Genomic DNA, 21,752 nt, shown 5'->3' on the forward strand with positions numbered 1-21,752 from the left:
TATGTTAATTTTGTAATTCTACCTCAAATACTACAGCTAAAAGTAAGTAACTGATGAGAGAAGCAGAAAAAATAGCATTAGGAGCCATGAGGAAAGAAAAAACTGTGTTTCCAAATGGCATTTCTATTGGAAAAGGAGGTGAAGGACACAGAGAGATACATGAAAACTGCTTCAAATGGCAAAATAAGAGAGAAGATGCTTCTGTGTCAAGACAGTAATTGGCGTGGGGAGATAGAGTTTAGGCCAATACTGAAAATAAGATAGAATCTTACCTCTGTTTGCATGTAAATCCACAGTAAATAAATCATTCTTACTTCAAATGTAACTCCATAAGCTAAGACCAGAATATAACACAGTATTCTTAAGATTGTAAGGAAATTTCTCCATACAGGCAATTTTCACCCACTATATAATGTCTGTATAAGCAGACTTAAGCTGTCATTTAAAACTTTACTGACTATAAAACTTGATATGCAAACTGTTTCATTTATTTTGATCCTATCCAAACTCTCTGTTCATTATAAATCCTGGTTTAATTCCAGCCCTAGATCTCACAGCTTTTTCCTCACATTAAAATTCGACTTAGATTGATTGAATTTTTTTTAATGCAAATCATTCCCAAAACAACCTTTATCAGCTCTGGGAAGACACACCTTCACCTATCCCTCCAGACAAAGGAGGAAAGATGAGAAATGAAGACACAGACCCACCCAGCTCTGGCAGGAGGGCATGCTAAGTAGCTGCAGACTTGTTCTTTTATAAATTTGCTAAGTCCTGTGAATTTTTGGATCTCTTCCAAAGTCTGGACCTCAACCATCACCGAAAGACAGAGGACCACAAACACCTATAGTACCACCAGGTACAAATCAATTGACTTCAGTGACCAGCAGTGGTGAATTCTGACAAAATGGTGTGGCTTCCACCTGGATTTCAAACAAACACTATGGAATTCATTCAAACACAGTGAATACAAGCAAGTTGTTTGCTGCCCATTGCAGATAACAGGAAACTGATTGTTTTTCATACCTTTAGCAGCACCCATGCTAGATTTTTTTGAAATATTCTTCTTCTTCATTGAATAACTTATTTAGAATGGCTGCCTCATTAAATCAGTTTTGAATAAACACCTGTATGAAATTGATTGATCCTTCCCAAATCCTCTGGTGTTTTTAATAAAGGGAAACAATTTGTGCCTTTTCTAGTTTGTTAATCCCTCATTCAATTTCAGATTAGAGCTGATGCTTTCCTGCTGTCATCCTAACCCCACCAATACCTTCTAAATCTGTTGTCCAGCTTCAACCAGATTTGCTAGAGGGCTGCAAACTTCAGGGATTAGGAAGTTGGTATAAATTTCATGAAAAACAGTTGGATTGATGAGAAAGGTGTGAATCAGCGCCTGCCTCCTGAGAGAACAGCAGGCTCAGCTGTTACAAATGCTGCTTGGGAGCAGCAGAGTCCCCTCCCCTGCTGGTTTGTGTGTACAGAGCTCCAGGTAGACCACACACCCAACAGCGAGCAGAGGTACAGCCACACAGGCTGGTGTCATCGCAGCAGAACAGCCTGGCAGATGTGGATGAAGAGAAAATCCAGTTTTATTCATTCTGCCACTCACGGCACAAAGCATCCCCTCCTAAAGGGCAAAGCCCAGCTTGGGCAGGTCATCCAAACTACAGACTACATTTTTTTGTTTGTTTTAGCAGAATTTACTAATGAATAGATGAAAACAGAGATACAATTTCTATTCTCCAGATAGTGATTGGACATCTCCTTTAGCAAACAAGAGCCACAGGCACCCCTTCCCGGGCACTGAAGTTGAAAACCTTTGCTTCATTTAAGCCAGGCACACCACTCCCAGTGACTTCAAACAGACTAGGAATTCATTCCAGGGCTTTAGAGCTATTCAACTTGTGCTGACAGTTCAGGAGAATTACAGCTCTGCAATTCAGAATAAAGGGGCATTTGAAATGTCTTACCCTTCACTAAGAAATAACCAAGATCAGGTGGCCATGTGATTCCATTATTTATGTAATGCCTCAAAATGTCATTTGTCTTCTAATAAGAGATGACAAGTTTCACATGTACAAGTTTTCTATAAGAGTAGCATGCTCATCTTGATCCATTCAATACACACATTGCTAATTTCAGATAAAAGATTAATCACACAGATCCTGCAGCTAATTATATGCAGTAGCCCCTTTTTTCTCATTACTATGTAGATTTATTTGGAATTTCTTTATACATGTGCCAGTTTTCAAAACTTATGTGTATGGACCGCAAGCTTCTTTTGGGAAAGATTTTATTTTCACTTTCTGTAACTCAGTACCTCACAGTGTGTGTTCCTGATGCCTGCTTGAGGCTCCCATGTGCTCCTGCATGCTCACTCAAACAGAATGAAGGAGCATTTGATATAGAATTCATGGTTCTCTTGAAGCACCAATAGGAAAATTGTTCTTTTTAGTTATCAAATTACACTTGATATACAAAAATCAGTCTGTGAATTACACTCTTGCACTGAAACTAAGATATATCTGATGTTTGAAAGTAACAAACCAGGACAATTCACCAGCAACAATTTTCTTCTCCCACCTCAAGGAAGCAGCATCCATCATTATTTGTCATTAGCATCCAAGTATTTGATAGCAGCAGACAGTAGAGAAGAACTGTAATTGTGACTTGGAAAATGCCTCCTCTCCTGAGAGCAAAGTCAACGCTGAGTTTTGCAGGAGTTTGGTTTCTCCTCTCTCCAGTACAGGTGAGTTTGAAAGTCTTCTCCCTTTACCTGCTCTAGAAACTGGTGGGAAGACCAGCTCTCACCTTGGACAATCAAAATCTGTCCTGTCTGCAAAGGTTTTAGGTAGAAGGTCAAAGATGTCACCTGACTGTAGTTTGTAGAAAGAGAAAATAGAAGTGCAACTCATAAAATGTAAAAACACATGATGAATTTAAACTGACCCTTTTACCAATTTCTTCACCTCAGAAGTAAAAGAAATCAGGCACAGAGACAACACATAACTATGGTGCTGAACTGCCAAAGTTGTGCAGAATGTAATGTTGTCTAGGCACAGCTACAGAAGTTCCAACAAGAACCAGATCTTTGCTAAACTAAAATAAAGGCTTGGACCAAGACACCGTGAAGCAGCACTGCAGGTCATTGCCGACTTTGTTTTCTGACCTCAGACCTCAGGCTTTGAAAGGATAGAGACAATTGCAACACTTTCTTTCTGTCTTTATGATACAGTCTTGCACCTGTTCTGTGAAGAAACACACAGGTGTGGCCTGAATGAAGCCACCTGAAAATGCAATGACAAATAGCAGAAACAGACTCATGGTGGCCACTGCCCTGAGCTGTTTTGTTTCCTGCAAGACTGTTTGCTTTCCATCGCCTTTATTAATGTCCTTCTCCAAATTCCTTCACCTCCTGCATTTGTCCTCACTCTCACAGATGTGAAGCAAAGCCAAAACATCATTTCAGATGGGAAGTCCTCCCCTTTTCCCCAGACTGAGAGTCAAGGAGGGTGGCTGATACTGCATCCATTGGACTCTTTGGACCAGCTGTTTTCTGGGGAATTTCTAGTTGGATTCAGCAAGAACCTCTCATATGAGGCTTGGAGAGGTTGATTTGGGCTATTTTTACTGAAAGTAATCTAGCACAGACTATGCTTATTGGGACAATATTCCAGCCTCAGTTCCAGAGTTCCATCTCCTGTAGATGTGGAGAAGAGAAAAAAACTCAACATTGATATGAACAGAATGTCAGAGGTGATCCTACACAGAATCAGTTTTCTAAGACTGAGTTTTCAAAATTTGGCAACTAGAGTGAAGTGAATATGACCTTTCCCCAGAGGGGCAGATACAAGAACGAAAATTGAGTCTTGGAAAAGACACAGACTCCTAACATTATGATAAAAAGAAGCTACCCTTCCTGGAAAAGAAACACCAAGGGGCCTGAGGCCACCATTTGATCTGTGCTAGGAACATTTGGATATTTTTATGAGCAGCAAGTTCATCAGGAACCTTGCCTGAGGTTAAACCTCACCAAAAAAAAGACAAAATAAGGTTAGTAAGGACTGTTCATGTGAGAAGAGATGTACAGGAAGAGGCCAATGTGTTGATCTTGCATTATGGAAATCAATTAAGCATTAATTATAAATGTTCCTGAAGGTTAAGTGAAGTGTGCCTTGCACAGAGCCAGCAGGCTGACGGACCCCTTGGACTTCCTGATGCAAACAGCTGTGGGCTCCTTGGGCAGAGGGAAGTGCTGAGCTCCACTGGCCCCCCATAGCTGGGCACCCCACCCCATAGGCACAGCAGGGATTTGCCATGGGCAGCAGAGGGTCCTGAGAAGCTCTCTGAGACCTGCACTAAGCACTGGGGCAGCCTTGAACAGGAGACCAAGTGTTGCTGTCGAGGCAGGATGGGAACAGAGATTGATTGATTGTTGAGAGTAAAACTTTGATTTATTTAAAATACATTGGTTTTTTATATAGAGTTTTTTGAGGATTAACTTTATTGGTTTTGAAGTGAAAACAACTTACACCATGGGTGCAAAGTGTTTGACGTACAGTGATAGAACTTAATTATAAACAATGTGAAAAACAAGAGAGATAAAGAATTATTTATATTCTTTTCTAGTTCTTCCCCAGGCTTCTGCCTGGCTTGAAACTCTCGTTTCTCTCTTTGACTGAATCTGAGTCCCACAACCAAAAGCAATGACCAATCCTTCTGGGCATTTCTCGTTTCCTAAAAACCCTCACTCCTAGTCTCACTGGACTAAAATAGCAAGCCCCTCCAAGCTGCTTCCATCAGTGAAACTTTTGCCTCAGCAAGACCAGAGTGAAGACAACAAGCTTTGAAACGTTCCCTCCCTTGAGGCTGCAAGAAAAGGCCTCAGTGGAGCTTCTGTTTGCCGAGGACATGGCACAAATAATGTTGATGAAGCAGTTTCTGCCTTCCCTCCCTTCCCTGTCATGTAGTTTCTAAAAAAAAAAGCTTCTCCTGCTCTGCTACATCTGTGGAATAAGGTGGTTTGTCTCCACTACTCCGATTATGTACAGCTTAATTATCTACTGACTAATTGCACTTGCCTTCTTGAATGTCTCCAGGTAACAGGAGTACTGCTTTCTTTTTGCTCGTTGGGCCGTGAAGGCAACCAGTTTGTCTCATCCTTTCTGGTACTTCCAGACAAAGGGCCTTTCAAAAGAAAAAAATCCTGAACAGATAATCTAAGTAATCCCTCTTTCCACGCCCCAAATAAGATAAATATATGTGTGTGCATGTGTCCATCCAAGAGTCAACTCTCAAGGCAGTAATTTGACTGTACCACCCTGAGAGCTTTACCTGTGCACAGAGGGAGGAGTTCCCTGCCCACAGCCACTTTCCAAGTGATTTATTTAAAGGAATTTTTTGGAATGCAGGGTTAATCCTGACAGCCATACCTGCTAACAGCTTGAAGCAGCAGTACAAACGAGGGGATAGTCGCTGTTGCACTGTGAAGGTGTTCCTGCCTTCCACCCAGGAATGGCCAGCTCTCATCCAGAAGTGACTGCCTATTCCCCTGTCACAAATCAAGCAGAGCTGAGGGGATGACACTTAAACTAGAGCCAGAAATCTGTGCTGCAGTAAAACAAGAATGTGGGATAGACCAGTAACTGGATCACAGCACATCTGTGTCATCAGCCCTTGAGTTCACCGCAGCTGGGAGGAGCCACTGGACAGCAACAGGCAGAAAAATACCTGCTCCAAGGAGCCAAATGGATTGTGAACCCCACAGAGACTCAAATCCTGCTGGGAAAGTTGTCAGGAAAAGCAGGCTGTATGTGTAAGTGCCAGTAAGTGAACAGGTAGATTGGCACTCTTGCATATTTTCTATCATTGTTCCTTATCAAAGCCTGGCACAGAAGCTTTCGTGCTGTGTCTCTCCAACAAGAGACCTGCACAACCAAACCAGCAGAAAAAGGCTGAGGTTGTGGTAGAGAACTTTGTCTTTTTGGAATACCAGCAGATAACACCACCTGCCACAGAAAATTTGCCTTTCTGAAACCTAAATTGACCCACAGCTTGAATGGCACAGTATAGGCTGGTTCTGAAAACAAGCTTCTGACCAGGCATGCAGGGCATCAGACATTGATGTTTCTATTTTACAGCTATTGCAGCTAAACACAGAGTTATAGAATCCATGTAAAAGGCAGTGTTTTGGCCAGTAGATATGAAGGATGATACAAAGGTTTTCTTCAACCAAAATGATACCATAACTGTGCTCCTAAAAATAGAAGAATCCCCTCCAAACGATGCATATTCCCCCACATCCCCTGCTCAAATATCTTTTTGAAAATTGATTCTGGAAGACAAAAATTTGTGTAAACCTTCACTAGAAAGTGTCTGAGCATAATCCAAATCTGGATACCCTGGGATGGTGGTATGAGATAGTTATTGACTAAAATGTCAACAGAGCTTTGATTTTATGGCAACCATCAGCCTGATACTCCCTGGAAGCCAATTTAGCTGCAATTTAAATTTTGTATTTTTTGGGTTATCAGAGTTTCTCTTTCCTATACTGTTTTTGGGGGGGATTCCTTTCAACCCCCTCCAGTCAGATATAGCGAGTTAATGCATTTAATCCCCTTGATTTCTATCTCCTGAGAGTCTTCACCATCCTCACTTTGCTATGAGTCAAACTCAGCCCATTACTAATAAATGAAACATGTTGTCTTTTTCCACTCTCAGGATTTTATTAGCCCAAGAAGCACAAAGACTCCTTCAAATTTTGTCAATCCCCATACCACTCTTACATCCTCTCATTGGATCTTTTCTTCTGTTGCTTTGGGCCATGGAGCTCAATCCTGTTCAACACAAGTGAAATCTTCTGAGCAGGTCTTTGAAAGAGGGTTTCTCCTTTGCTAGGAGAAGAGGACACTGCTGCCTGTCTCTGGTTCACCTTTAGACCAAAAAGCCCAAAACTGAGTTTTTTTAGGGCTCCAAAGACAGCATGGAAAAAGACCCTACAAAAAAATCAGCATGTTTTCCCGTGTCTCACCAACAATTATGGGGGAAGCAGGGAACAAACTGCTCAGCAGTGGGCACAGAGAGATCTCCAGGTTGCTGAGCAGCTCAGAGCCCACACTAAGGAGAGCTGAAGACAACACAAATTAAAACAGCAGCTGCTGTTGCAGAACCACCAATCTACCCAGAGATTAAAAGCACCAAGTTGGGGCACCAAACTCTTTTCCTGCAGATTTCATCTGCAACTACAGAATCAGAGAGGAAAGGCTTCTGATTAGACAGCACATGTGCCAGGGAGTTTACTCCTGTGAAGAACTAAATCTGAATCACAGCATCCCTCTGAGATTTATACCATGAAAGAGAAAACATTTAACTGAGCAACAAATGCCTTATTTGCTGTCATGTCTGGAGTTGACCAGAGCTACTCTCAAGAACAGCCACTGCTGCAGAAAATAGAAATTACCAGGGAAAAAATATTACAGCACACATGGGAAGAAAATGCCAAGTAGCTGAAAGAAAAGGGTAAATAAAGGCAATTATCAAATGGCATATGAAAAGACAAAAGTTTCTTTTTGATACTCTGCTCTTACACTAGTCTTATCTAGACACATCTTATGCTGGCACTCGGTGAAGTTAGACAAGATGCTCAGCTCTAGCATATGAGCACTGATATTTATTTCAGAAATAAAACAGTCTTGTAATTAATTGGTAAGGCTGTACATGGTTAATTTTGATGCCTTGTAAATGCTAATTATGAAAGCAGATGTTAGAGGGTTCCTTAGGAAATCAATACTTTATTATACAATAATTGCATCTGCAAGTTTAATGCTCTTCATAAGACCCTGAAAGAATGGAAGAGGTTGGGAGGCCAGATGATGCAAAGGTGGCTGCATGACCTGGAAAGTTATCAAGAATTTGAGGCCTAGTAAAATGCCTAGATGTCATTAAATCTTTTTTTTTAAATCCAAGACTTATTATGGAAAGCAAACTGTGAGTACAACTTTCTAGATGACACTTGGACCTGATACAATCCTAGACATGTATAATTGAAATGGCTATTTCATTATCCATCAAAGAGGCTTAATTATGCCTTGGCCTGAATGTTTGTTTGTCTCAGGAGAAGCATCTCAGCTCTGTCCCCCTCATCTTCCCCTGGCTCACTCCCCAGTTGTTCCAGCTTCCTACATAGGAGCCAGCGAGGAGCTGCATTTAGGGTTGTTAGCCCTGGAGACAGGATACAGCTGAAAAATCATTCTTCCAAGAATTTCTGGGTCACTGTCTAATTGATACTAGCATTAGCATGCTTCATATTCATGTTCCAACTCCACAGGCAGTACTTTGTACCCAGCCATGTGGGACTGCTCTGGGCGGTGAGTGGGAACCCAAAACAACGCTGCTGTATCAGCTTAAGAACACACCAGCCCCAAGAGTTTTAGCACAACAAAATAGAGAAAAAGAGTCTTTCTTCCACTGCGGTCATCCGTGCAGCAGCACATTCCTCTGGTCTTTATTACACATTTTTTATAAGAAGCATACAATGTTTCTTAGACGTTATTAATTTGTAAATAAACCACAAGTTATTTCCTTACATCGTGGGGGTTTTAATTTTTTTAAATCCTTACACATTATGAAAACCCAAGGACCTAAAAGGAAATTAGTTTAAGACTCAGTATGTTATAAAAGGAGTCCAGGCCACGTTAACAAATATGATATATTTTGCTAAAAGCACAGCGTTTCAAAGGTTGTATTGTAGCTTATACTTTGTTGAGAAACTGAATGAGAAGTGAGTAGTGATTCATAAAACAATCTGTACATTTAACACACGATAAGATAGTATTGCACAGCTTTCTTAGAGAGGCAAAAGGCGGTGCCTTGTGATCAGCAAACTACTCAAATAAAAAAACCCAGCAGGAGGGGATGTAATGCTGACTTGCTGCAACCACTCCTAGTGATTCATTTCATCTCCAGCAACTCACCCAGTCAGCACATCCAAAATGCAACAGCAGAATTTAACGTATGCCCCTGCCCACTCTCCTCTAAAGGGATGAAAAAAGGGCAATATGTGCATGTGCCCACACATGTGCATGTGCCCACACATGTGCATGTGCCCACACGTGTGCATGTGCCCACACGTGTGCTGCCTCTCTGTGAAAGAATGTTCACTTTGGTGTTACGGGGAGAATTTCGGTTTGGCTGCCCACAGACAGGTTGGAGGGAATCTGCCTCAGTACATCAGCTGTATGGTGACAGAAGTTGTTCCAGGAATTTTGTTTTCCAGGAGAAAGCTTGGTCTTTGCTGAACACAGCAAACACCCCAACAAATCTTCAAAAGCAGAAATCCTGACACATTGAAATATCCTCTCTTTCCCTTTTTGCCCAGTGATACAATTTTGTGGCACTTGTCCACGACCAGTAAGATGTAATATACATTCATTTACAAAGAAGTGACACATCACTGCTCAACTCCCATAAGCAAAACATGCAAAAGAAGTAACCTCATGTATACTGGAGACCTGGCAACACCAAAAAGGAATTTCTTTTTCCAGCGTGTCAAACTTGACCTCACTCAAAACCATGAAGGATGAAGAGCTCTACCTGTATCTTCCATAATCCCTGGCTCACAGATGATGCTTTGCTCAGTGCTTTGGAACCTGCAGATGCAGTCAGCACAGGAAACAGAAGTGAACCCACCAAGTTATTTCCAAACTTTTCTGAGGGTATTACCAATATCTGGGACACGCTTTTTGGAGATAAATTAGCACCCAGATAGTCACCAAGCTAAGCATTCTGGTTGGCTGTATCCTTTTGAAAACCCACTCTGAAGTGCTTTGGAAATCTTGCTTTTGCTGTGAAATCTGATGAGAACCTATCCTAAAAGTGAGCTATACAGGGACAGCTTCTTCAGATTTAAAAATAACTTAAATGTTACTTTACAAGTCCAGACAAGGGAATGAAATGCTTAGTTCTAAATAGAAACTCAATTCAAACTAAAACAAACAAAAAAATCCCACCAAAACAAAAAACCCAACCCATAACAGAGATGGATAAACATGCTTACCCCTAAATTTTCCTTTCTTCAGGGACAGTATCCACTATTACCCCATATCTTCACAGCTGCCTGGGAGTCCAAGGACTCAGTCCAGACTCATCCATTCGTGTCACAGGCACAACTCTCCTGCTGAAAAGCCCCATTATCTGGGATGACCCAAAACTTAGGACTGTAAATGGGTCCTTCTGGCAATAAACACCTGTACTTCAGTCAGACACAGAACATGTGTGTACACACTTAGTGGGGAGCACAAGAACTCTGCCATTCAGTCAGTTCTAGAGTAGCAACAGCTTATCTTTGAGCTGGTCTGTAATATGTAACCAGCATCTCTGCCTGAAGAAAGGAAATGGCAAGGTAAACACCTGAATGGGGTTTCTGTTCTTCTGCAAACCACAAAGGTATCTTATCATCCTCACAAGGTGTGGAAGGAAATGAGATTACCTTTATAAATGCAGGAAGAGCTCACTGGGCACATTACTTCCTGCTGCCAAAACACGAGGCCAATTTCAGACTGTGGGATAGCGAGAGACATTTCAAGGATGCAGGCAAAATAGATTTGGCAATGAGGTGTCTGGTCTCAACAGCAAGATTGAGATGGGAAGAGGATGCAGACAGCTGCTGCTGGAAGGGCTGCCCAAGCCCTACCAAAACCAGCACCACAAGCTGATTGCTGAATAAACTCTACAGATGCAGCTTATGAAATGCAGCCATCCTATGGATCAATTCTAACAACAGCATTGCTTCCCAAATGGTCTTAGGGATCTCAGCATGTGATCCTTTACTGTATTTCTCAGGCATGCACATTATCATGTCCCCAGACACTGAAGAAGTGTCTCAAGTCCCTTCCAGGAGGATGATGAAGCAGCACCAGCGATCATCATAATCTTGGGTGGGCTTTGGTTCTGGAAAAGCTGCTGTGAGGGCATCTAATGAACACAGCAGTTTGGCAAGGAGGGATGATAAAAGCAACAGCAGGAAGGAATAGACCTGATAGGAGACAGCCCCAAAGATATTCTGACAGTATGTAGGATTTTATTCTGACAGTATGTAGGATTTTATCCCAACATCCCCAGGCAAGACAGCTCATATCACCTCCCTAAGACAATAAGAATCTCCCTAACAGACAACTATACTGCTCCTCAAGCTTTTGCCAAGAGTATTGTCTGAGAGAGTAACTCGACAGTGCTGTCTCTAGGGGAGCTGACTATCTGCTGCTGGCAGCCTAGACAAGCTTAAAGAAGTCCAAGTACTTGAAGGAATAGTCCACTAGCTTTTAAATGTTTTCCCACAGCACCTGATACTGCCACTCTGGGATGATGTCCCACAATAGTGATAGTGATCTTGCACTGTGCCACCTCAGGGGCTGCTTTGAAGTAGAAAAGCAGCACAAGAACAGCTCTCACTAGAGCCAAGTGCTAGTCAGCACTCATAGGGATGAGTTACAGTTTGTCCAGAAGAAACAGAAGCTCCCCATGAGACTGAGCTGGAATGGAGATGCTGAGAGAAATCATTCCTGCTACTGACATGTGGAGATGCACATCTCAGTGAGAAAACACACACCCACCCCTAGCAGGCTAGGACATGGAGAAAAGTTAGGAAGGAAGAGAGTAAATAATCGATTTCAATGGGATGACACATACACAAATACCCAAACAGACTGCCTTGAGTGTTAAAAATAATCCTTTGGAATTCTTAATAGTTCAAAGAGTTATGTATTAAACACATCATTTAAATGAGGGGGAAAAAGCAATGTTTTTTCCAACTTTTTTTTGTGGGGTTTTTTGAGTCTACAGGGTTCACATTTTCCAGTCATCTCCAAAACTCTGGGACCTTGGGATTTAATGAAAGATAAGATTTTCACTTAACAGCTTGACTGCAGAAGCTTGAATTTTAAGAAAACACAACTACTGCCAGGCTAACTACAGGCTAACAATAGTTACCCCTCCTCAAATTTGGTATAAACACCACCTGTTGAGGCATCAGCAGATGCCTCAGATTGGAATTTGGGCAACATTGCTTTTCTATGAAGTCTTTTATGTGCCACTCTGAATAAGAAGAGAATATCTACTTCAGCTTTTCATTGTCTGGTTCCTGTCGATTTTTTTGTCACAGCTTTACCACCAGCGCTGATATCTCAAGTTTGGCTGAAATTAAAGATTTTTGCCAAATAAGCTTTCCTAGCATGCTGCAAGAGCTACCACAGTCCTATGACTTTAAAACAAAAAGTCCAGAGCAAAGAATAAATGGAGAGTTCTACAGTGCTGAGAACTTGGAGGTTGAACAGATTATAGACAAAAGCAACACCGACTTCAACACCATGTTGAAAAGTAAACACTGGGGGGTGTGGGGGAAGAAAAGAGGAAGAAAAAAAGTTAAGAGCATTTCAATTTTACCCTGTTGTCTCAATTGAAAGATTTTTATAAGTAACACATTTTTGAAGATTCACTTTTTACTCCTAAATCTCCAGAAATTTTTCTGCTACACTAAAGATTTGATCTTTGTACTAAAGCAGTAGTTCAACAATATCTAGCCCTGATGCAATTTTTTTAAAGTAGATTTTAGAGTATCATTATCCTCATTCCATAGGTGAGGAAATAACTTATGTAAATTGCTGAAGGTCACTAACCAGTCAACAGTGCAGGCTCAAGGCTCTCTCCCCCCTCAGCCACACTTTACGGGAAATGGAATTAAAGAAAATTTCCAAATGAAAAATGTTATTTTTCCTTTTAAGTCCTGTCTTTAATAACTGACACAGAGACCACCAATTCTATGCTCTGAAATGTCTGAGAAAGGGGAGAGATATCCAAACTGATTTAGCTAGTAGGAGCTCATATCAGTAAATGAGTGCAAAAGAACCTACAAACACACCTTCCTTCTGGAAGTGTGGGTGCTGAGGCTCTACTTGATTTTTTCTGCTTCATATATTTTTTTAAATCCTTACACATTATGAAAACCCAAGGACTTCAAAGGAAATTAGTTTAAGACTCAGTATGTTATAAAAGGAGTCCAGGCCACATTAACAAATATGATATTTTTTGCTAAAAAGATACACAGTTGTGTATGTGTCAACCCATAAACATCCAGGCAGCCCCTGTGCATTTTTGCCAAGCAGAAATTTTCAGCCACCAGGTTTCCCCTTTGTAGGGCTGCAAAAAAAAAAAAAAAAAAAACAAAAAAAAACCAACAAAAAAAAAAAACAGAGAGGGGATGCTCTGCTGTTTGTCTTGACCAGAGGTAAAAGAGCTCTCACACCCAAGGGATTCTCCTTCTCCAGCATGTCCCTTTAGCTTGAGGACTAACATAACAGGACATGTTTAGCTCATGAAGACTTGACACCAGATGTGCTTTGCAGAGCCTTCATCTGCTCTCAGCAGCTTTCCAGCTCAAACACAATGAAAGACTAGGATGAGTGGGAATAAGGAAAAGTTTGCTGCTGCCAGTGATGCTATTAACCCTCACGTTGAATGCTGCAATCTTCCAGCAGCTTGGATTCCCTTGCCAATTAGTTATCCTTCTTTCTCCAAAACAATTAGTCTTTTGCTCTTCTCTTTATAGATTTTTGCACCCCAATGTTCCTCTGTGCTTTTTTGAACAGTATTTGGAGAAACTCACAGTATTAACACAGCAGAGCTCAGTGGCATGAGGCAGCCACACTGGTTTGTGTCAAACCTGTCTACTTAGGATGCCACCTGCTCCATGCAAAGCAAGTTATTGAATTCAAACAGTTTCAGCTGGCCCCTAAAGAAAAGCGATTTCCATAAAGCTTGCTCTTCCCCTGAAAGATTAAACATTTTAACTTGCCAGCCACGTCTCATGCCAAATCTTGGCAAATACAGCTTTTTGTGCAATTAGGTGTTGACTGCTCTTCAGAAAAATAAATAAATACATACATAGATAAATAAAATCACAGCTAGCAAGAGTCAGATTAGCATTTACAGAACACCACTGCTGGTGGCCCTACCATCACAAAAAACCTTCATGTGTTTAAGGACATCCCAAAGTAGAATGCTGGAAACTCATATCAGTGAGATGAGACTGACTCAATTTGGCAAAAGTTCTAAAGCTTTTTTCAGGCAAAAACCTATTGCCTTCAGCAGGATATAGGGATGCTTAGGATGTAAATTGATTCTATGATTTCATGCCTTTTAATTCAAGTGGATGCCCCCAAAATTTTCTAGTCTTATTCTCATAGACCACATAGAACAGGTCAGTGTTCCCTGCATTAACCTACATCTGTGCTTCAATATAGCAGGTTTTATGGTAGCAGCTTTTTCCACTTTCATTGCACTCTGCCCAGAGTTTTTATATCTAACATACTCTGGTTACACTCAGAAACATCCCTTAATCTGCACAGGGAGGAAGGGACCCAAGTGAAGGCAGCAGTGCTCACGGTCTCTCCACTGGGAACACGCTCAGGAAAACACAGGGCACCTTACTTGGAAAGGAGAGGACTGGTGGTCTTCCCAATGTGTGGCTTTTAATTTACATACACCAACACAGATATTGCAGGAAATGGATTTGTCTCCCCCAGTACAAGACAGACAGGAGGAAATCCAGTGAAAAGCAACAAAAGGTATTAAGGGACTGGAGCATCCACCTGGAAAGAGGCCAAGGCAGCTTGGGTTGCACAGGCTGGAGAAGACTCAGGACCTTATCCATGTGCAAAAGTTCCTGATGGGGATTTTGGATGGTAGTAAAGAAGATTAAGCCAGGCTCTTCTCAGAGGTGCTCAAGAGGCAACTGGCACAATTTGAATTACAGAAAGCTCCACTCAAATATAGTAAAAACATTATTACTGTAATTATGGTTAAACAGTTGCAAGTTGCCCAGAAATTTGCACCATCTCCATCCTTGGAGCTATTAAAAAAAAAAAAAAAAAAACCCTCTGTGCATGGTCTTCAACTTTTTTAATTGAAATTAAAAAATTAGTTATTAGCAATCATGACTGTGAACATCCACAAAGTACAAATTTAGACTGAGAAATAAAACTTCTCTGGATAAAACCTTTCAGCTGTCCTGTGAAGATCTGCCCCTCATCAGCAACTAGGGATGGTGAAGTACCTTAGCTTCCCTTGCCATGCATGCCTTGCCTGTGACCAAAGAAGATGTCTCCTTCCAAAGGAAAGGTGGGAACTCTGACTCCAGCACAAGGAAAGAAAAAGGGACCACAACATCAAACTTCAAAAAGAGAAAGGTTAGGGCACAGTGGACTGAAATTCAGTGACACCCATGTCCTAAGTGGAGTCCAAACTACATCTGGAAGTCTGGGCTACAACACCTCCAGGGCTTAACAACACAACTGCTGAATTAAACACAGCTCAGGAGAACTAGTCTGTCCTATTGTAAAAGCATTAAAATGAAATTGCTCCTATGAGAGTTTTTTTAGGATTCCTCCACACATGCCCTGCCACCGAAAAAGCCCCTGAGCCTTAAAAGTCTCATCTAAGAAGCAACACTGTCCTATTTTCACTCCCCCCAAACCCAGCTGTATTTGAAGTGCTGGCAAAACCAGGTTAAAATAACAAAGCAAGTAGGAATTTAAGGCATACAAGCCTTGTCTTGATGAAGGTAATTATTAGGTCAGCCCAAGAAAAATTGATGAGCCTAACATAACACTCCCAAATAGATCAACAGTCTTCATATAAATTTTGGTCCTGGCTCCTATAAAACCATTAGCATTTCCTAGTATTGTAATTTACAGCCTGATGATGCACTGAATCATATTTTAATTTATCTGGAAGATATAAACAAACATTCTTGGGTGGAAATTAATACCTGATCTTTGGCTACCTCTTGTGGTATAAAAATCCAGAGAGAAATTACATTAAAAAAAAAAACAACAACAACATTGAAGAAAATCATTACACAACTGATGAGCTTGTCAAATAATTCTAAGGAGAAAATTAGTTCTTAGGGGTTTTGTGTATAAGAAGCCTAGAATATTTTGCTGTGAAAATGAATACTAGGGTATTAACAGGGTGAATATTTCTGTAAGTATATGCCATGGATGGCATCTGTTTTCATACACAAGTGTAGTGCAAATAAAGAATTAAATAAAAGCCTCAACTCTTCCATTTTCCTAATGCCCACAGTTCTGCAAAACGTTTCATGCTCTTGTAGGAATTCTGTGTTTAGAGAGAAATCTCTGAAGCACTGCTAACCTGAGGAGAAAAATCCCAGGGAGCTGACATGAACCTCTGCTATGCACCAGGAGCTCTCCCATATAAATCCAGGCTCAACAGCTACACGTAATCTCGAGTATAGTAAAGGTGCAAGATATACAGTTATGGAGAGGAGAATCATAAGTGCAGCTGGCATGCTGAGAGAACATCTGTACTCTTATCGTACCACAGTTCATCAACTGTTTATTCCAGCAAGTGCCAGATGCAAAGGAGAAATGGGAGGAGCGTGAACACGAATCAGAATTTGTTCAGATATTGAGAATCAGATGGCCTGAGTCAAAGAAGAAAAGCTAAGAGATTCTCAAAATTAGACAGGTCTATCCAGCCTCCAACTGGAGAAAATTAGTGTAGCCCAAACAAGGCTCATGGCTCTCGTTAGTTCTGGCCTACATGTACAGGAACCCAAAACTTTCTTTGGTAGTTACAACAGCAGGTCAAAAAATGAACACACTCCCTATTTAAGGAAGGAACAGGGATTTGTCCAAAGAAAAACAAAATTTGTGCAACTTCAGTGTGTAATGGGTTTTTTTAAAGGCATGACAATTTGGGTTCTAGAGTAGAAATTCAAGTCTGGCTCAAGTGATCTCTCACTACTACCCAACCAACTGGAGAACCAGCAAGATCCCTGGATCACATTAAAGGGGGAAAAAACCACATTTCAGTTAAATAGTTTTTCTTCTGCACAACCAATTCGGTATAGGGAAGAAAGTTCTTTTTCCTGAAAATTTAGCATTCTCTAGCTCTCAGGAAATGTTCCTACCTGTATTACCAAAACTTGGCTTGTGGAAACAGTGTCCAACATGTCTTGCACATTGGGCCATGGAATTTAATCCAAATTCATAAGTACTACACTTCTCATCATGCTGTGGGTGGTAGGGAATAAGCTCTTCTGAAAAGATTGGGAAGTGTCCATTTGTGTACAAGCAGGAGTGAATGACCTGAGCCCCCAGGCAGCTGGGATAGTCAGTGGCAGGACTTCTGTGAAACAAGATAGGCAAAAAACCACTCCCACAAAGGAAATGGAATACTCTGCTGGATGACAAGGAGCTAGAGGGAGTTCTGGAAACCAGAAGCACATAGCAAGGGAGACCTCCACGTGGGATTTCCCAAGGAAGTAAATTGCAAGACATAAAGTTCTCCTAAGGAGGAATAGACAGAAGAGTTCAAAAACATACCTATGTCCAAGTTGTCCTTTGTAGCCCCATGTGCTGTGGAAAAAGGCACAATCTCTCCTTACGTGCTGATCTCTCTGTGGCCAGGACTCCCATCCAGATAGGTACAGAGAGAAATCAGATTTTATCACCAACTCAAAAAGCCATTATAAAATTTGCTGAGGAAATTGCAAACCCAAAATGGAAGCCAGCTGAGACCACAGCCTGCAGGGTCATGTATCATTAGCACCAAGTGAACCAAGTCCAAATGTCCAGCTTACTGTTCAGGAGGAAACAAAAGCACTACTATATATGTGGGCAAAGCATCATCTTTTTCTAATCAAACCTGTCTTAGGCCTGGGCTCAGAAAAGCACTCAAGCATGTGTTTAAGGCTCTCTTTTTTTTTTTTTATTTTCAGAAAACAGCTCAAAACTCACATTTACTTGTAAGCACTTGCTAACAGCTGTGAATAACACTGAAAAACATAACTAAAATCTTCTGAGGAAAAAGGTGTTATAAAAAAAAATCAAAATGTGATGTGATTGTCCATCATATTGCCTTATCTCTGCTAGAAATACTGTGGGACAAACAATGAACAGCACAAGACTGCTCCCAGACTAAGACAGCCACAGATGCTAGACACAATATCCAAGTCAAAAAAAATATATCATCAGCACGCTAACATATTCTTGGGTCTATTTATGGCATCACCAAAGCCAGCAAAAAAGTAATTAGAACAGCTCCAGGTTTGAGACCATTCTCAGCCACACAACTTCCAAAAGAGATCTTTTGCAAGAGTCTAGAGTGAAAGTTATGACCCCATTTGGTGCCATTCACTAATGGCAGTAAATATGACACAGTTTTCACAGCCCAGCTCAGCCCTGATGCCTGCTTGCAGTACATTAATAATCCTGTCAGAGCTGTCAAGGGGACACAACACTTGCTGTTCTGGTGATGCTCTGTCCCTGTCTCCATTCAAATAATCTGTCTTTCATCGCCATCAGAATGGTTTTTCAGCATTTCTGTTGGACTCAATGACTCTTGATCTCTGGCCTAATATTCCATTCACCCTTACCAAAAATCAAAACTCCCACAAATCTGAAAAATTAGCTAGAAATTTGCTGGGTAATATTACCAAAGAGTGTCATGTGATTAATACAAGTTGACTTGCATCCCGAGGAGGCTACGTTACCTCCCTGGGAAATACTCTTCTGCACCAGTTATTCTTAGGTGTTATTTCTGATTAATTATGCTCTCGCTCCATTAGAAAACTGATGGCCAACTTTGCATCTGTCTCTTTGCTTTGTATCTTACAAAGACAAGCAGCTATAAAAAATTCATGGGAAGGAATGAATAGATGGTCAGTGTGTCCGAGGAGGTGTGGCAGCTCAGGTTTTCTGTCCTGGGAGTATAAAAGTGAAGGCCATAGAAGCATCAATTGATAAAGAACTGTATCTTCCCAGCTAGAGGTGTAGTTTTTCTCTCACAAAAATGCATCTGCACTTTCACACAGTAGAATTATTAACAGTTCCATGAAAAAATACCAGATGCATCCTCAGTTTTATGAATGCAAATTGCCCTATTGGAGCCAAGGGGAATACTCACATGTGTTTAAGTTAGACACATGCATAAGCAAAGGCAGGATCACAGCCCCAGCTATAAATATTTATGTCTGCAGTGCAACACAGCCTCAAAAATGCATTCACAAAACAGACTATAATGCAAGATCCTGACAATACAGGTTACTCCATAGAATTTCAATGGGAGGTGCTTCTTTCTTGTGTCCCTTTGAAAACCCCATCCTCTCTTATTTTAATAAAGCTACCACTGTCATTTCAGCAACCTTGGCCAATAGCACCCACAAGAAGTAAAAAAGAAATAAAATATTGTAAAAATATACTAAAAATAAATTGTTACTGCCAATATAAAAATCTTTTCAAACTATGTTTTAGCTCATTTATTGATTATTAAGCAGGGTACTAAAAGGATCTGACTTTGGAACACTAACATACATCTTCGACTAAGATTAGCACAAATCAGATGAACTCCCACCTCTCTCTTCCTTAGAGATATAAATTTAGATTTGGGTGACTAATGCAGATAAAAATATTCATTCACTTCAGCCATACAATCTGGTTCCCTGGCACAAGTGTTTGCAGAAAACAAATGTTGAAGCAAATGCCATTATTTACTTTGGAAGAATATTTCTACACAACCAATGACAGAATAGAAACACCAGCAGGTGACTTATGCAGCCAGTCAGAAAAAATATCCCTCAAGTTTGAAACAGTCAATTCACAGAGGAAGAACATTTGCAAAAAAATTTTTCAGATCTATTTGAGCCCAGAATACATAACATAGAAGCCAGAAAAATACTGAAGAAGATGGACTTAGTCAAAACAAATCTCTCAATCTAAACTCAAGCTGATAGATTGCTTTTTCCCTTCAGTTCAAAAGATTTTGCATCAGGCTCCTCCAGCTCAATTCAGTTTCAAAGGCTCACACAAAGCTGGAAGCATCACCCTGCAAGCAAATCTCAAGCACTTGGTCTGTACAGCATTGCAGGATCAAGCCTTGTAGAGCATCAAACACAAGTTGTAATTAAAATAATTTACATGCTGCTAGCAAGTCAGCTAAAGCAAGCACATCAGGTTCCCAGCATGGATTTCAATTTGCTTCAAAATTACTCAAGGATAGGAGCTCATATTTTCAACATCATCCTAGTTAGCCTAGAAAAAAATGCAAGACCCAAGTGACAGCTATTTGATTGCAAGAAGGTGGGGGTGGCTGTTACTTGGTAGGTGTTTGCTCAGTGCCTGGATTCATCATGAAAGCAAACATCCAGACTGTGCATATGCTACCAGCAAACGTGTCATCAGCTACAAAATGAACAGGCTGGGTTCCTTTCCCATACTGAAGTTTGCACAATGCTGCACAATCAGAAGAGCTCGGTAATTCCTAGTGGAATCTCACCTCATGGGAGTCAGTCCCAAGGCACGGATCCTGTCCTCACCCTCCCTGGTAATCCTCAGGAAACCCAGTCCTGAACAGAGCTGTGCTCTGCTGGCTCTTTCATCACCTTGATGCTGTTTCCTCACAAGCTGCAATCCTGTAGCTGGCCGTAAAATCCAGAATGAGCCACCCAGATGGATCTTTTACCTTTTGAAATACCAAGATTAGCTTCAGTGGGTCCTGGATCAAGCAGCTATTCTTCTACAGGACCACCTATCTCTCCACAAGGACACTGGAGGTGGGGAGAGTGTGGGAAAATGAACCAGCATGTCAGAAATCCAATTTCTTCCTCTGTGGGTAAAGCACCTCAGAGAAAATCAGCTGATGATGGAAAAGACCCCACAGAACACCACCAATGTGACTGCAGCACTTTCTGATAGCCATGCATATTACCTAAAAAATTAAAATATATATACTGTTATTGTATTTGGTTCAAGCATTCATCTCAGCTAAGTATGGGTTCTGGCTTTAAGGAGAACTGGAGAAAACTGGTTTCCTTTTTTTAACTTTTATTTAGGAGCAGCACAGTTGCTGAAATCTCCTTGTGTTCTTTTTGGTCTGTTTGGTTTTTCCATTGTGGAAATTATTCTTTTAAGGTCAGGAACAATTCCACTCCAACATTTATCCTTGCTAGCAGTATAGTGCAGGTGCTGGATATTCAGGGTGACTCTTACCCCCACAAGCCTTGTCTCTGACATATAAATTGTGACATGTTTAACTGCAAATATTTGAGGAGTTACCCTACCCAGGAGCTCAGCCTCCAGAGGTAACTGTGCTTGCTGCAGAATCATCAGATTGGAACATCTCTGCTGGTGCTTCTGAGACTCCAGGACAGAGCTTGGGTTTTCCTTTTACAAGGACAACAGTTAAATTTTAAAGCTGAAACCCAGTGCTGACTGGCAGAGACCAAAATTTTAACTTCCTAGATCCTTTTCTGGATCTTCTGCTTTTGGACATTTCTAAAGAGGCCATAGAGGTCTTGATAGATCTCACACCTCATCTGCTGTGACAATTCCTTTGCTTCTCAGATCAATAACATAAAACCTTGTATTTAAGGTTTTGCAGCAGAGTGGCATTAAGCCTCATTTGTGCTCTCTCAGTTACTGAACTGACAAGTCATTTAATTATTGAATTTAGGAAATAGCAAAATTTATGTGTTACCCCGGACTTACTAAGGATAACATCTAAGCAGCCTAATTCATAGGATGGCATCTGAAACCAGCAGATCAGGAGGAAAAGTTATTAGCCTGGATTCAAGGCTTTAACTGGAATAATGTGTGTTCTCGATCTCCATGGATTGTGTACTCAGAAGGGAGATATCTGGCTAGATGGGATTTTGCACATCTGTCAGCTACATC

General features: G+C 41.0%; 1 long non-coding RNA gene across 1 annotated transcript; it reads right to left on the reverse strand.

The window, feature by feature from the left end:
- Window positions 1-1,575: 1,575 nt before the first annotated feature.
- Window positions 1,576-13,222, reverse strand: LOC140683824 (uncharacterized). The gene is made up of 2 exons (XR_012055369.1): window positions 5,436-13,222; window positions 1,576-5,190 (listed from the first exon to the last, which is right to left on the reverse strand). It is a non-coding gene; the product is annotated as an uncharacterized lncRNA (long non-coding RNA).
- Window positions 13,223-21,752: the final 8,530 nt, after the last annotated feature.

The sequence above is a fragment of the Taeniopygia guttata genome, chromosome 3 (assembly GCF_048771995.1).
Source record: "Taeniopygia guttata chromosome 3, bTaeGut7.mat, whole genome shotgun sequence".
Lineage (NCBI taxonomy): Eukaryota > Metazoa > Chordata > Aves > Passeriformes > Estrildidae > Taeniopygia > Taeniopygia guttata.